The sequence below is a fragment of the Rhinopithecus bieti genome, unplaced genomic scaffold (assembly GCF_001698545.2).
Source record: "Rhinopithecus bieti isolate Rb0 unplaced genomic scaffold, ASM169854v2 scaffold_23405, whole genome shotgun sequence".
Lineage (NCBI taxonomy): Eukaryota > Metazoa > Chordata > Mammalia > Primates > Cercopithecidae > Rhinopithecus > Rhinopithecus bieti.
Window position 1 is genome coordinate 1,455,752 of NW_016811519.1, and position 11,269 is coordinate 1,467,020.

The window sequence follows — 11,269 nt, forward strand, 5'->3', positions numbered from 1 at the left end:
CATTCAGTCCATAGCACTTGACTTCTTTGACACCATACTCTTGGGGCTTTTTCCTACTGTCCTGGCCACACTTGACCCTTAAATGTTGGGTTTCTCAAGATTCTTCCCTAGGGCTATTTCTAGTTTCACTCTGTAATCCACCTTATCTATACTCTTAGAGTTTCCATTATAATTGTGTGGCTGATGATTCATCTCCCCAGTCCCTGTCTCCAGATGAGCTCATCTCCCCAATCCTCATTTCGAGATGAGCTCTAAACCCATCTATCCAGTTGCCCTCAGGTATCATAGGCACTTGAAATTCAATAAGTGTAAAAAGGAGCCCAGCACTTTTCTCACAAATGCGTACCCTCTTCTGTATTTCCAGTCATGGTCAGTGGCACCATCTTACAGCCCATGGCTTATCCTCCAGACCTGGATATCATCCTTACAACACCAGTTACTAGCTTTACAGGCCAATTATTTATTTGTTTTTCTCTAAATCTCATGTTCCTCATTTATAAAACAGGAATAATAATACCTATTCATAGACTTGTGGGTCTTTATATATTTAGACTAAGATGTACACTTCTTACTGCTAAGATTTTAGTTCATAGTTTGGTTAAGATTTTAGTTCCTTTAGTGTCCCTTAAGCATATTATTTCAACTGGTTTCCTTGCCTCCAGTCTTGCCAGATGTCTGTTTTCCAGCATTCATCCAGAATAATCTTCCTACATGACACATCTGATCATAAAATGCCTCTGCCTAGAAACCTTTAAAATTTTCCCTTGTCCTAAATACAACATCCAAATGTCTTTAGAGGGTCCCTGTGGTCTGGCATCTGCTAATCTCTCCTGCTTCATCACCTTGTGCCCATTTATTTTGAACAACAATGATAGACATGTGTCAGTCTCTTTCTCTCCTCCCGGACGTTGCACTTGCCTTTCCTCTTGGAATCACTTACCTCTTTCTCTTTTCTTGGTTAACTCCTATTTATCTTTCAGATCCCAATTTCAAAGTCAGGGTTACCTCCTTATGCACTTCTTTCCCCCCCGCCCCAGCTTTATTGAGGTGTAATTGACAAATAAAAATTGTATATATTTAAGGTGACAACATGCTGATTTGATATCTATATACATTGTGTAATGATAAACACAATCAAGTTAATCAACATGCCCGTCACCACACATAGTTACCATTTTGTGTGTGTGCTGGGGGAGGGGCATGAGGACACTTAAGATCTGTTCTTTCAGCAAATTTCAAGTGAATAACATAGTATTATAAAATACAGTCACGATACTATACATTAGATCCTCAGAACTTATTCATCTTATAACTGAAAGTTTGTACCCTTTGAGCAACATCTACCCATTTCCCCCACCCTCCTTTCCCTGGCAACTATTATTCAACTCTCTACGTGTATGAACCCGAATTACTTAGATTTCACTTAGAAGTGAGATCCTGCTGTATTTGTATTTTGAGCCTGGCTTCTCTCATGTAGTTTAATGTTCCCCAGGTTCATCCATGTTGTTGTAAAAGGCAGGACTGCCTTCTTTTTTATGATTGAATAATATTCCATTGTGTATTTACACACCACATTTTCTTTATCATTTTATCTGTTGATGGACACTTAGATTGTTTTCATATCTTGGCTATTGCAAATAATGCCACAATGAACATGGCAGTGATCTTTTGACTATGAAATAAAAAACATGGCAACACAAATAAAAATAAACAAGTAGGACTACACCAAATTTAAAAGCTTCTGCATAGCAAAGGAAACAATAAAAAAATGAAAGGCAGTCTGTGGAATGGGAGGAAATATTTACAAATCATATATATGATAAGGTGTTAATATCCAAAATGTGTAAGAAACTCATAAAACTCAATAGCAACAAACAACAAAACAAAACAAACAAAAACAAGTAACCTGATTACAAAATGAGCAAAGGAGGCGAAGAGACATTTTTCCAAAGAAGACAAATCGCCAACAGGTATATGAAAAGAGGTACTCAACATCACGAATCATCAGGGAAATGCAAATCAAAACTACAATGAGATATTACCTCACACCTGTTAGGATGGCTCTTCTCAAATGTTGGCAAGAATGTGGCAAAAAGAGAACTGTTGATAGGAATGTAAATTGGTAGATTATCAAAAATAATATGAAGATTCCTCAAAAAATTGAAAATAGAACTACCATATGATCCAGCAGTCTCACTTCTGGGTATGTATCCAAAGGAAATAAAATAAATATTTCAAAGAGATATCCTTATGTACTTCTTTAATGTTCAGATCACTCTTATCACTTCAATATATCATACTATATTGAAATTGCTGCTGGGTGCAGTAGCTCTGGCCTGTAATCCCAGCTACTTGGGAGACTGAGGTGGGAGGATCACTTGAGCCCAGGAGTTAGAGGCTGTCTCTGAAAAATAACAATAAAAAAGAAGAAATTGCCCATTTACCTTCTATTAAGGTTACCAAATTTAATAGATAAAAATGGAGTGCACTGAGTTAAATTTGATTTTCAGATAAACAATGACTAATCTTTCAGTATAAGTATGTCTCATACAATTCTATCATCTCATACTAGACTGCTGTCACTTGAGGGCAGGGTTCACCATTGTTTTCTAACACCTACCATTTTGCTTAACCCACTGCAAATACTTTATTCACTGTTGAGTAAATGAATAAGCTTATGTGATAGAGTCCAAATATATATTTGTTATTTGTGTGTTATATGCTGACATGTTCCAGATCTATCGTTTTGATGCTGTGCTAATCATGAAGCTGTTCTTCTAGTTCCAGTGTCTATCTCTCATGTGGGTTCTTTTAAGGCAAGCAGAGAGTTTTTTTTTCTTTTATAAATTGACCACTCCCACCACAATTTGCCTTTGCATGAAGTTTTGAAATGCCCATGTTTGGAATCTTTATTGTATCAGAAGGCAGTTGAAATTTTAACCACGATTTTCACTGTAAAACAACACAGAGACAAAAATATAACTGCCACAACTCATCCACTGTTTTCTTTTTGATCAGCAAGAAGAACTTTTGTTTTTTAAAAAATCAGTGTTTTCTGTTCTTGAATAACAAAGATATAATCTAATCTCCAAGGTTTATGTGTCAAAAGAATCACTAGATCTGGAAAGGAGCAAGGGTTTGAATTTTTATTAATTTGGGATGCAAGTTCACCTGAGATTTAATATGCAGGTCTCACATAGGAGTCTTTTCAAAATAAAAGCTTCACTAAGGGAAAGTTCATAGACATTTTTCAACCAGTGAACTTACAAGGTTTAGCTGGCCAAATGAAGGGGTTTCTTTGTGCAGACTATGAATGGAATAGAAGCAAACAAGTTTCAAGGTAAACTCTTTATACTCTGAACCACTGAATGATTCAGAGAGAGAGAGAAAAACAGACGGGCCTAAGCTATTTTATAAAATTGACGAAAGGAAAATGCCATAGGGCTTGAGGTCTGCATTTTCCTCTCTGATCAGTCAGCTACTTTCACCTTTAATTATGCTTGCTCAAGGGTCTAGTTTAACAAACAAAATGCTGGATTGCTTTCAAAGTAGGTACAAAATACTTTACTATATTTTCCAATATATTATTTTCAAGGTGAGTAACCATGTGGATTATGTCCTAGAATGTCTGGGAAATGAGATGAAACAAAACCTTTCACAGTCAGTTTTTAAAAACTGTTTTAGATAACAATAGTACTAACAGCTTTTAGCCTTTTTGGGGGCTGTATGATTTGCACAAGTATGAGACAAAAAAAAAAAAAAAAAAAATTCTACAAGAAGGGCATACAACAACTATGTTTCCCAGGGGATTAAACACATTAAAATCAAGAGGCACTCTCACTGTAGGATTTAATTGAACTATTTCTCAGTAGCTGGTATTTAGTTTGCTTTATTTACATTTAATGTAGCTGTAAGTAGGAAGGCTGTGAATTGGGTCTCTGGGCTAATCATGCTGACGTTTTTAGGATGAAACTCCGGGGCTTTGCATGTCAGACAGAATTCTGCAGTTAGGTCAGCACTGGGTTATTGAGTTTCTGAGGTTGAGGATGGCCATTCTAGTGTACAGTCTTCCAGATAAGCAAAAGAAAACTGCACCTGGAGGCAACAAGAAGAGTCAAGAGTAATTTACAATGAGTGAGCAAAATGAAATCCTGCAGGAGGTCAAGTTTGTTTTCGCCAGGAGGTGTCACTATTGTCAACATACATTACTGGAGATGGAGGGAAGATAAGAGGCGGTGGCGAGCATCATTTGATAATAAGAGGAGACAATTTTTCTGCCCCTCCCTCCCTTCTTTCCTTCTTTCCTTCTTTCTTTCTCCTTCTTCCTTCCTTCCTTCCTTCCTTCCTTCCTTCCTTCCTTCCTTCCTTCCTTCCTTCCTTCCTTCCTTCCTTCCTTCCTTCCTTCCTTCCTTCCTTCCTTCCTTCCTTTCCTCCTTCCCTCCTTCCTTCCTTCCTTCCCTCCTCCCTTCCCTGTTTCCCTCCTTCCCTCCCTCCTTCCCTCCCTCCTTCCCTCCCTCCTTCCCTCCCTCCTTCCCTCCCTCCTTCCCTCCCTCCTTCCCTCCCTCCTTCCCTCTTCCCTCCCTCCTTCCATTCCTGAAACTTAGATCACCTTTTCTGTTACCTATAAGAGGCATGTTAAAATGCTGTTACTGACATCAGGAAGAATATTCATGAGTGGAGAAAAAATGGAGAGCAATTCATGTGATTTCTGAGTCAGCAACTCAGATGCATTTAGAAAAAAAATTTCGTTTACCTTTTGACTTAATGGTTCTAAACTAATGAAATTTTAATATCATAAAGTTATGAGAACTGACCCCTTTACATCTCTCTATGCCTGTAAAATTCAGTAAAATTCCTTAAGATTTACACATACTAGGTAGAATGGGTAAACTTCTGGTTTCATACTCTGTGCTATTATTTTGGTTTTTAGAAACAACATTGGAAATTTTTGAGTCGTTTTAATTTTTGCTCAGGCTCCCAAGTATAGAGTGTGGGTTGAGACTCTGGCTCTATGTAATCCATTTATATAATCTTCTTTGGTAAGTTATTTACTCTGACAAAGCCTCAGCTTTCTCATATGTAAGACGAGGATAATACTACTACCTACTGTTACAGGAATATTGAGAGGATTAAGTAAGAATAAATGAAATAACATATGCAAAGCACTTAATATAATGTCTGACATATAGATAGAGTTCAATAAGGATTAACTTTACCATTAACTATTAACATTGACATCTGAATAGTGGAGAGGCCATAGCAGTGTTTGAGAGTCACACTGTCCCTCAAGCTTCCCCAACTTGTCTGTTGACAGTCCCTTTGGGATTTGGAACAAGACCTTATGCCCTTGTCTTTCTTTACACCCCCATGTCTGGGCTTATTCTCCATTCGAGCTGGTCCTTTACAAAATGTATTGATGATGCTTCTCAACATCAAGCATCATTGATGGTGCTTCCATCCTTTTCCCTTGTTGGAAAATGACAATTTAAATTGCTTTTTTTTCTCTCTCCTTTCTGTAGATCTAAGTTCTTAACTTCCTTCAAGCTGCAGGTCAATTTCCACCTTCCATGTGTAGCATTCTTCATCTTTCTTTGGCTGAATTTCTGTAGCACTCAGAGTCTGTATTACACAAACCTGATTACTATTATTACTGTTTTTTTTTCCCCTAGTAGCATTAGATGTGTGAGCCTTATTTCTTCAAATAGATATTTTGTTTCTTAAGGGTCAAAAGGACATTTGTGTCTTCCTTTTACTCCCTGTAGCAGCCAGCTTCGTTCTGAGAATACAAGAGGGATTGAATACAATTTTGTCACTGGTTGATTTATGGAGAGTTCAGAATGTCAGGGAAACGTGTTGAGACAAACACAAACAAGTAATTTTGCAACTCTAAGTAAAATGAAGGAATTCAGGAGGGACTCAGGGTTGAAGGTGGAGAAGGATGACTTTGAGAGAAGTCAGAAGGACCAGGTCTGACAGTTTAAATCTGGGAGAAAAACAAGAGCTGGGCTAGAACTATAATTGATGGACAAAGGCAGCTCTGTGTGAAAGAGACAGGAGCTCTACAGGAAACGATGCTGGAGACCTGGATTTGAGTCTTGACTCTATCACTAACTGGTTATGTGCCTTTGAGAGAATTGCATAACCTCTCTGGGCCTGTGTTTCTTTGACTGTTTGATAAGAAGCTTGGGTTAAATGACATCGGATGCTAAATGATTCTAAAACTATATATTTCTAGGATGGGAAAGAAATAAATAATTTTAGACAACACAGAGCAGGCAAATCCCTGCGGTGTGAGGCATGCCTTTCTTCTCCCCCAGCGTGTTAAAGAAATAGTGTGGAATGAAACATTGACCCTGCTCTGTCATTGGCTCTCTGTGCACCACCCATTTATTCATCCAACAAGTGTCCATGCAGCATCCTATGTGGCAGGCACTGGGTTAGTGCTGATGATGAAATGCTGGGTGAAACTGACATGTCCTTGCCTCTTGGATTCACAATCCAGTGGGAGGAATACAGGCAAGAAGTGCAAAGCTACAGCTGTGATAAGAGCTAGGAAGGATACTTACACAATAAGAGAGAAGGATCTAACTTGGACTGGAGTCTAGGAAACCTCTTACTGGAAATGATCTAAGTGCGTGGTCAGTAGAGGAACCTTTGTGTGTGTGTGTGCCAGGGGGTGGGGCGCGGGGCAGAGAACAGCTAGTTTGAAAAATTGGACAGTGCAGCTGGGGCTTAGAGAACTAAAGAAGAGAGTGATTGGCTGGTGGCAGTGGCTCATACCTGTAATCCCAGCACTTTGGGAGGCTGAGGCGGGTGGATTACCTGAGGTCAGGAATTTGAGACCAGCCTGACCAACATGGTGAAACCCCATTTCTACTAAAAATACAAAAAGGAGCCAGGTGTGGTGGTACTTGGGAGGATGTGACAGGAGAATTGCTTGAACCCAGGAGGCTGAGGTTGCAGTGAGCCAAGATCGTGCCACTGCACTCCAGCCTGGGTGACAGAGGGGGACTCTGTCTCAAAAAAAAAAAAAAAAAAAAAAAGTGATTTAGGTAAATGTGGGAGGGGGAAGGGTCAGATTAGGAGAGACCTTGTAAAACATGTTAAGAGCATTCTTCTCTGTTTTAAGAACAATAAAAATCCGTGAGTGGGAGAGTCGGGGCAGCAGCATGGTGGTAAATGGAGTTGAAGGGCGCTGAACTGGGTGTGAGTCAGGTGAGGACAGATACAGGAATTCAGGTAAGTGATGGCTGTAGCTTGGTCTAGGAAGGTCATGATGGAAACAGAGTGATGCAGTATTTCAAGATCTCCGTTTCTTCACTTACAGAGAGAAGGGTGGGACTCAACACTACAATCCTTTCTGGCAATTTCTGTGGTTTAACGAAATGGAAATAGTTTGGAAGAGAATGTGTTGCTGTGTGACCATGTGACTGCTGTTTGCTGCATTAATGTGAGTAGCTACATCTCTCACACATTGCCTCTGAGGTGAGACCTTTCCCTAGATTGGGGAGTTCTTCTGGAATTCCTCAGATGGGACATCCATTGCCCCAGACCTTCAGGTAAAGGCCAAACTTACCTATAGAGCTTCTGACAACTGTATTTTACAATTTTTATTTTGAGTCAAATGAGAGCATAAGATGAGTGATTATATAAATTCGCCTTAGACTGAAAACTTTTAGTTTTTTTTTTTTTTAATCTGTATAGAAAACACTAGAAACAACAAACGAAAATGCTTCATTCATCTCCTAGTTTTAATGCTGGCTCCCCTGGAAGAAATGATAACATTTTGAAAACATTTTCCCTCAGGAAGCATACATCCCAGGAAAGTCTCAAGAATTTATACCATGACTTAGGCTTCCTAATATAATAAGAAGCAGGGCAATCTATTGTAAATTTCATGGCATTTCCCCTGACTACATAAATACATGTTCATTGCAGAAAATTTGAAAAATGCAGAAGACTATAAATGAAAAAATTAAGAGTACTCATAATCCTACTACCTAGAGATAAATACTGTTTCATATTTTATTTATGATCAATTATTTCCTGTACATATAAATATGTGATAATATTTAGACATACACACATATTATGTTCCTTTCTTTTGCTTCCACAGGGTGGCATAATATTTAGGAGTGTTCACCCTGCAGCTAGATTGTTTGGCTTCAAATGTATTAGTCCTTGGGTAAATTTAAGAAATTTCTACTTTTCTAAGCCTCAGTTTTCTCACCTGTAAAGTGGGCCTAAAAATAATGCCAGTCTCTAGGACACTGTAAGAACTAAAGGAGACGAAGTTTGTAAAGTCCTTACCAACATAGTAAGGACTTTATAATGCAAATTAAGGTATTAGTACCAGGAACTAATGCTTTAGTCAAGAACTAATGCTTAATAAGGAACTAATACTTTACTTTAGTATTAAAGTATTAGTTCCTGGCATTAATACTTTAATTTGCATTAACAAATATAGGTTATTTTTGTAATGTCATTTTGCTTTATAGTTTCTGTTGTCTTAGGTTTCCTTTCTTTTTCTTTGTTCTCTGTCACTTTCAGTTTTCCCTGTGATTTGAAGGGTACCCATTCTTTTTTTAATTTCTGGTGGCTGTCTTTGAGTTCTGCTCCAAAAATTTGCTCAGTTTGGATTTCTGTAATTATGAAAGTCAAGAATTAAATGGTACTTTTTGACTTTCCCTCACCACAAAAGAAGTGGGCTCTCTTAAGTACTGGGGGCTCTTCAGGACATCCAGTTCATTACAGGGATACCTATTCTCAATTTTCATTAATAGTTACATTATTAACGCCATTGCAAGATTAGGAAACTTGAGCTTAGAGAGATTAGGTCATTTTGCCCATGATCACACAGAATTAAGATATGAAGCTATGAGTCAAACCCAATTCTTTCTGACTCCAAACCTTTTCATTCTTGGCCCATTTCCTTGTTACAAAGTGGTCTCAGATGGGACATCCATTACAGCAGAGCTTTAGGTAAAGCCTAAACTTATCTATAGAACTTCTGACCCAAATGTATTTTACAATTTTTACTTTGAGTCAAATTAGAGAATAGGAAGAGTGATTATTTAAAGTTTCCTTTAAACATTTCTGGGGACTAAGAATTCACTACTTTCTGAATCAGCCTAATCCATCTCGAGCAGCTCTGTAAGAAAATCTTTCCTTAAACAAAATGGAATTTTGTCCTCCCTTGGATTCTACTCCCCACTTCCCATAAGATAGCACTGATCTATTTTGAGTAGAGAAACATTTCTTGATTCTCATTATGTGCTTGTATTCAAGCAAATATATGGACAAAACATGATTTTTGTTCCTAAGTAGGTTTTTGGAGAAGATCAAAATATATAAAGTAATTAGAGAACAATATGAAACTGTAAAGAATTAGGATAAAAATATATTGAGCAAATTATTAACGTATCAAAGTTCAACACAAGGAAGGGAAAGCACAGGGGTACAATTTCCATTGAAGGTTTCTCTCTACTCCATCTCTTACTCTATCTGAAATGATGTAATTATATTTGAGAACTGGGAATTCAAAGTGCGTTATTAGAGCCAAATGATAATGCAATAGCAAAGGAAACTTCTGCAGGGGTCCTTAGATGTTTGATGTAAATGTAAAACAGATTCCACTAAAATAATAAATGTCAAATATAAAATCCATTGTTTCCAATTACTGCCACTTCACAGACTTTAACTACCTAATTTAGCTAAAGCATGAGGGGAAAATATTTTGCGCTTGAAAATGTAAATTAAAACATTTTCCAATGCAGCCACAATGCCGTATTATTGAGCTTGGCAGACCCTGCTCCATCACCTATGGTCCATTACCCTGGCCCAGCGCCTTGGAGCTTATTGGGGCTGCAAGACATTCTTTGCTTCAGACTCTGCTCCTTTGATAAGGGTTATCACTTGCTAGATGGAGAAAGCTCAGATGTGCCAACCTGGGGCTTTCACTGGCAATTTACAACGAGGTAAGGGGCATGTCAATGTGGTTTTTTCATGGCCTCATTTTTATCTCTTCACTGAAAAAAACTGGGATACATCATCTTCATGAAGCCTTTGTGGACTTGCAGTAAAAACACAGTTCTGTTTGTTCAGGCTTCATCTTGTACCAAATATTAGGTTCTTTACGTTTCCCAGCTCAGAGAACAGGCAGGCTGACCCATCCTCCAAGGAGCTGAAGGACATTCAAGAGGGGTCAGCTCAAAGATATCTTATGCTCTGTGCGTCTTTCTCATGCTTTAGAAGGTCTGTGTGACTCACGGGTTCCCCACGCACATACCCTACTCTTCTTTCAGTATTGACCTCAGAGCTTTCTAGGCATTCTCATAGTTTCTACTTTCTCATCGTGGTCTGCACATGGTATGGGCTTTCCTTGATCTTGGAGTCTACTTGATACTGACAGCCATTGCTTATATAGCTCTAACTATATGTCAGCCATCCAAGTACTTTTCATACACATTTACTCTTTAATCCTCATACTTACTCAACGAGGGAAGTCCTGTTATCATCTCCATATTACAGATGAGAACACTTGTAGAAAGTACCTTTCCCAATATAACATAGGCAGGAACTGACAGAGGTAACACATGGATCCAGGCTGACTGACTCCAGTCTTTATCCCCTACTCTTATTTGTCTTCCAACGGTATTCTTTCAGTTTGAATGCCTATCTGGCACTGCCTTGTTCCATGGTATTTCTAAGTTCATGTTCTCAAGGGAAAGGATCTGATTAGTCCAAATCTTCATCTGATTCCTAGTTGCATTATATTTTGATGTCTCTGGTCCAGCCAACTGTGCAACTGCGTAAACTTGAGGAGATCATTTAGTTTGCAATGTGGCCACCTTGGGGTTGCCTTGTCAACAGGGGTTGGAGAAAGGGCATAGTTGCCCAGATGAGAGTGGAGGCTATAACTAACTACTTACACTCATTGACACAGTTTTTGCTATGTAGGATTAAAGTGTTTATATGTATCCATGGAATTGTCTCTTATAGCCACTGAGTCAATTAGGTTAGATATCTGTTCAAATGTTCAAGTGTTCATCTATATTATTATTGTCTAGTTGAGATGATGGCATATTGTGGCATGCCAGAAAACATCCTGCTTGCTGGTTTTGAAAATTTGCTCTCTGTGGAGTCCAGCACCAACCACTATTAGCACATCAAACCCTACCTGCTCAGGAGTGATGTGTGGGATACAGAGTGGGAATAAGGCAGTGATGCTGCCAAGTGGAACTTAGAACCTCCTTGAGGAGAAAAGCTG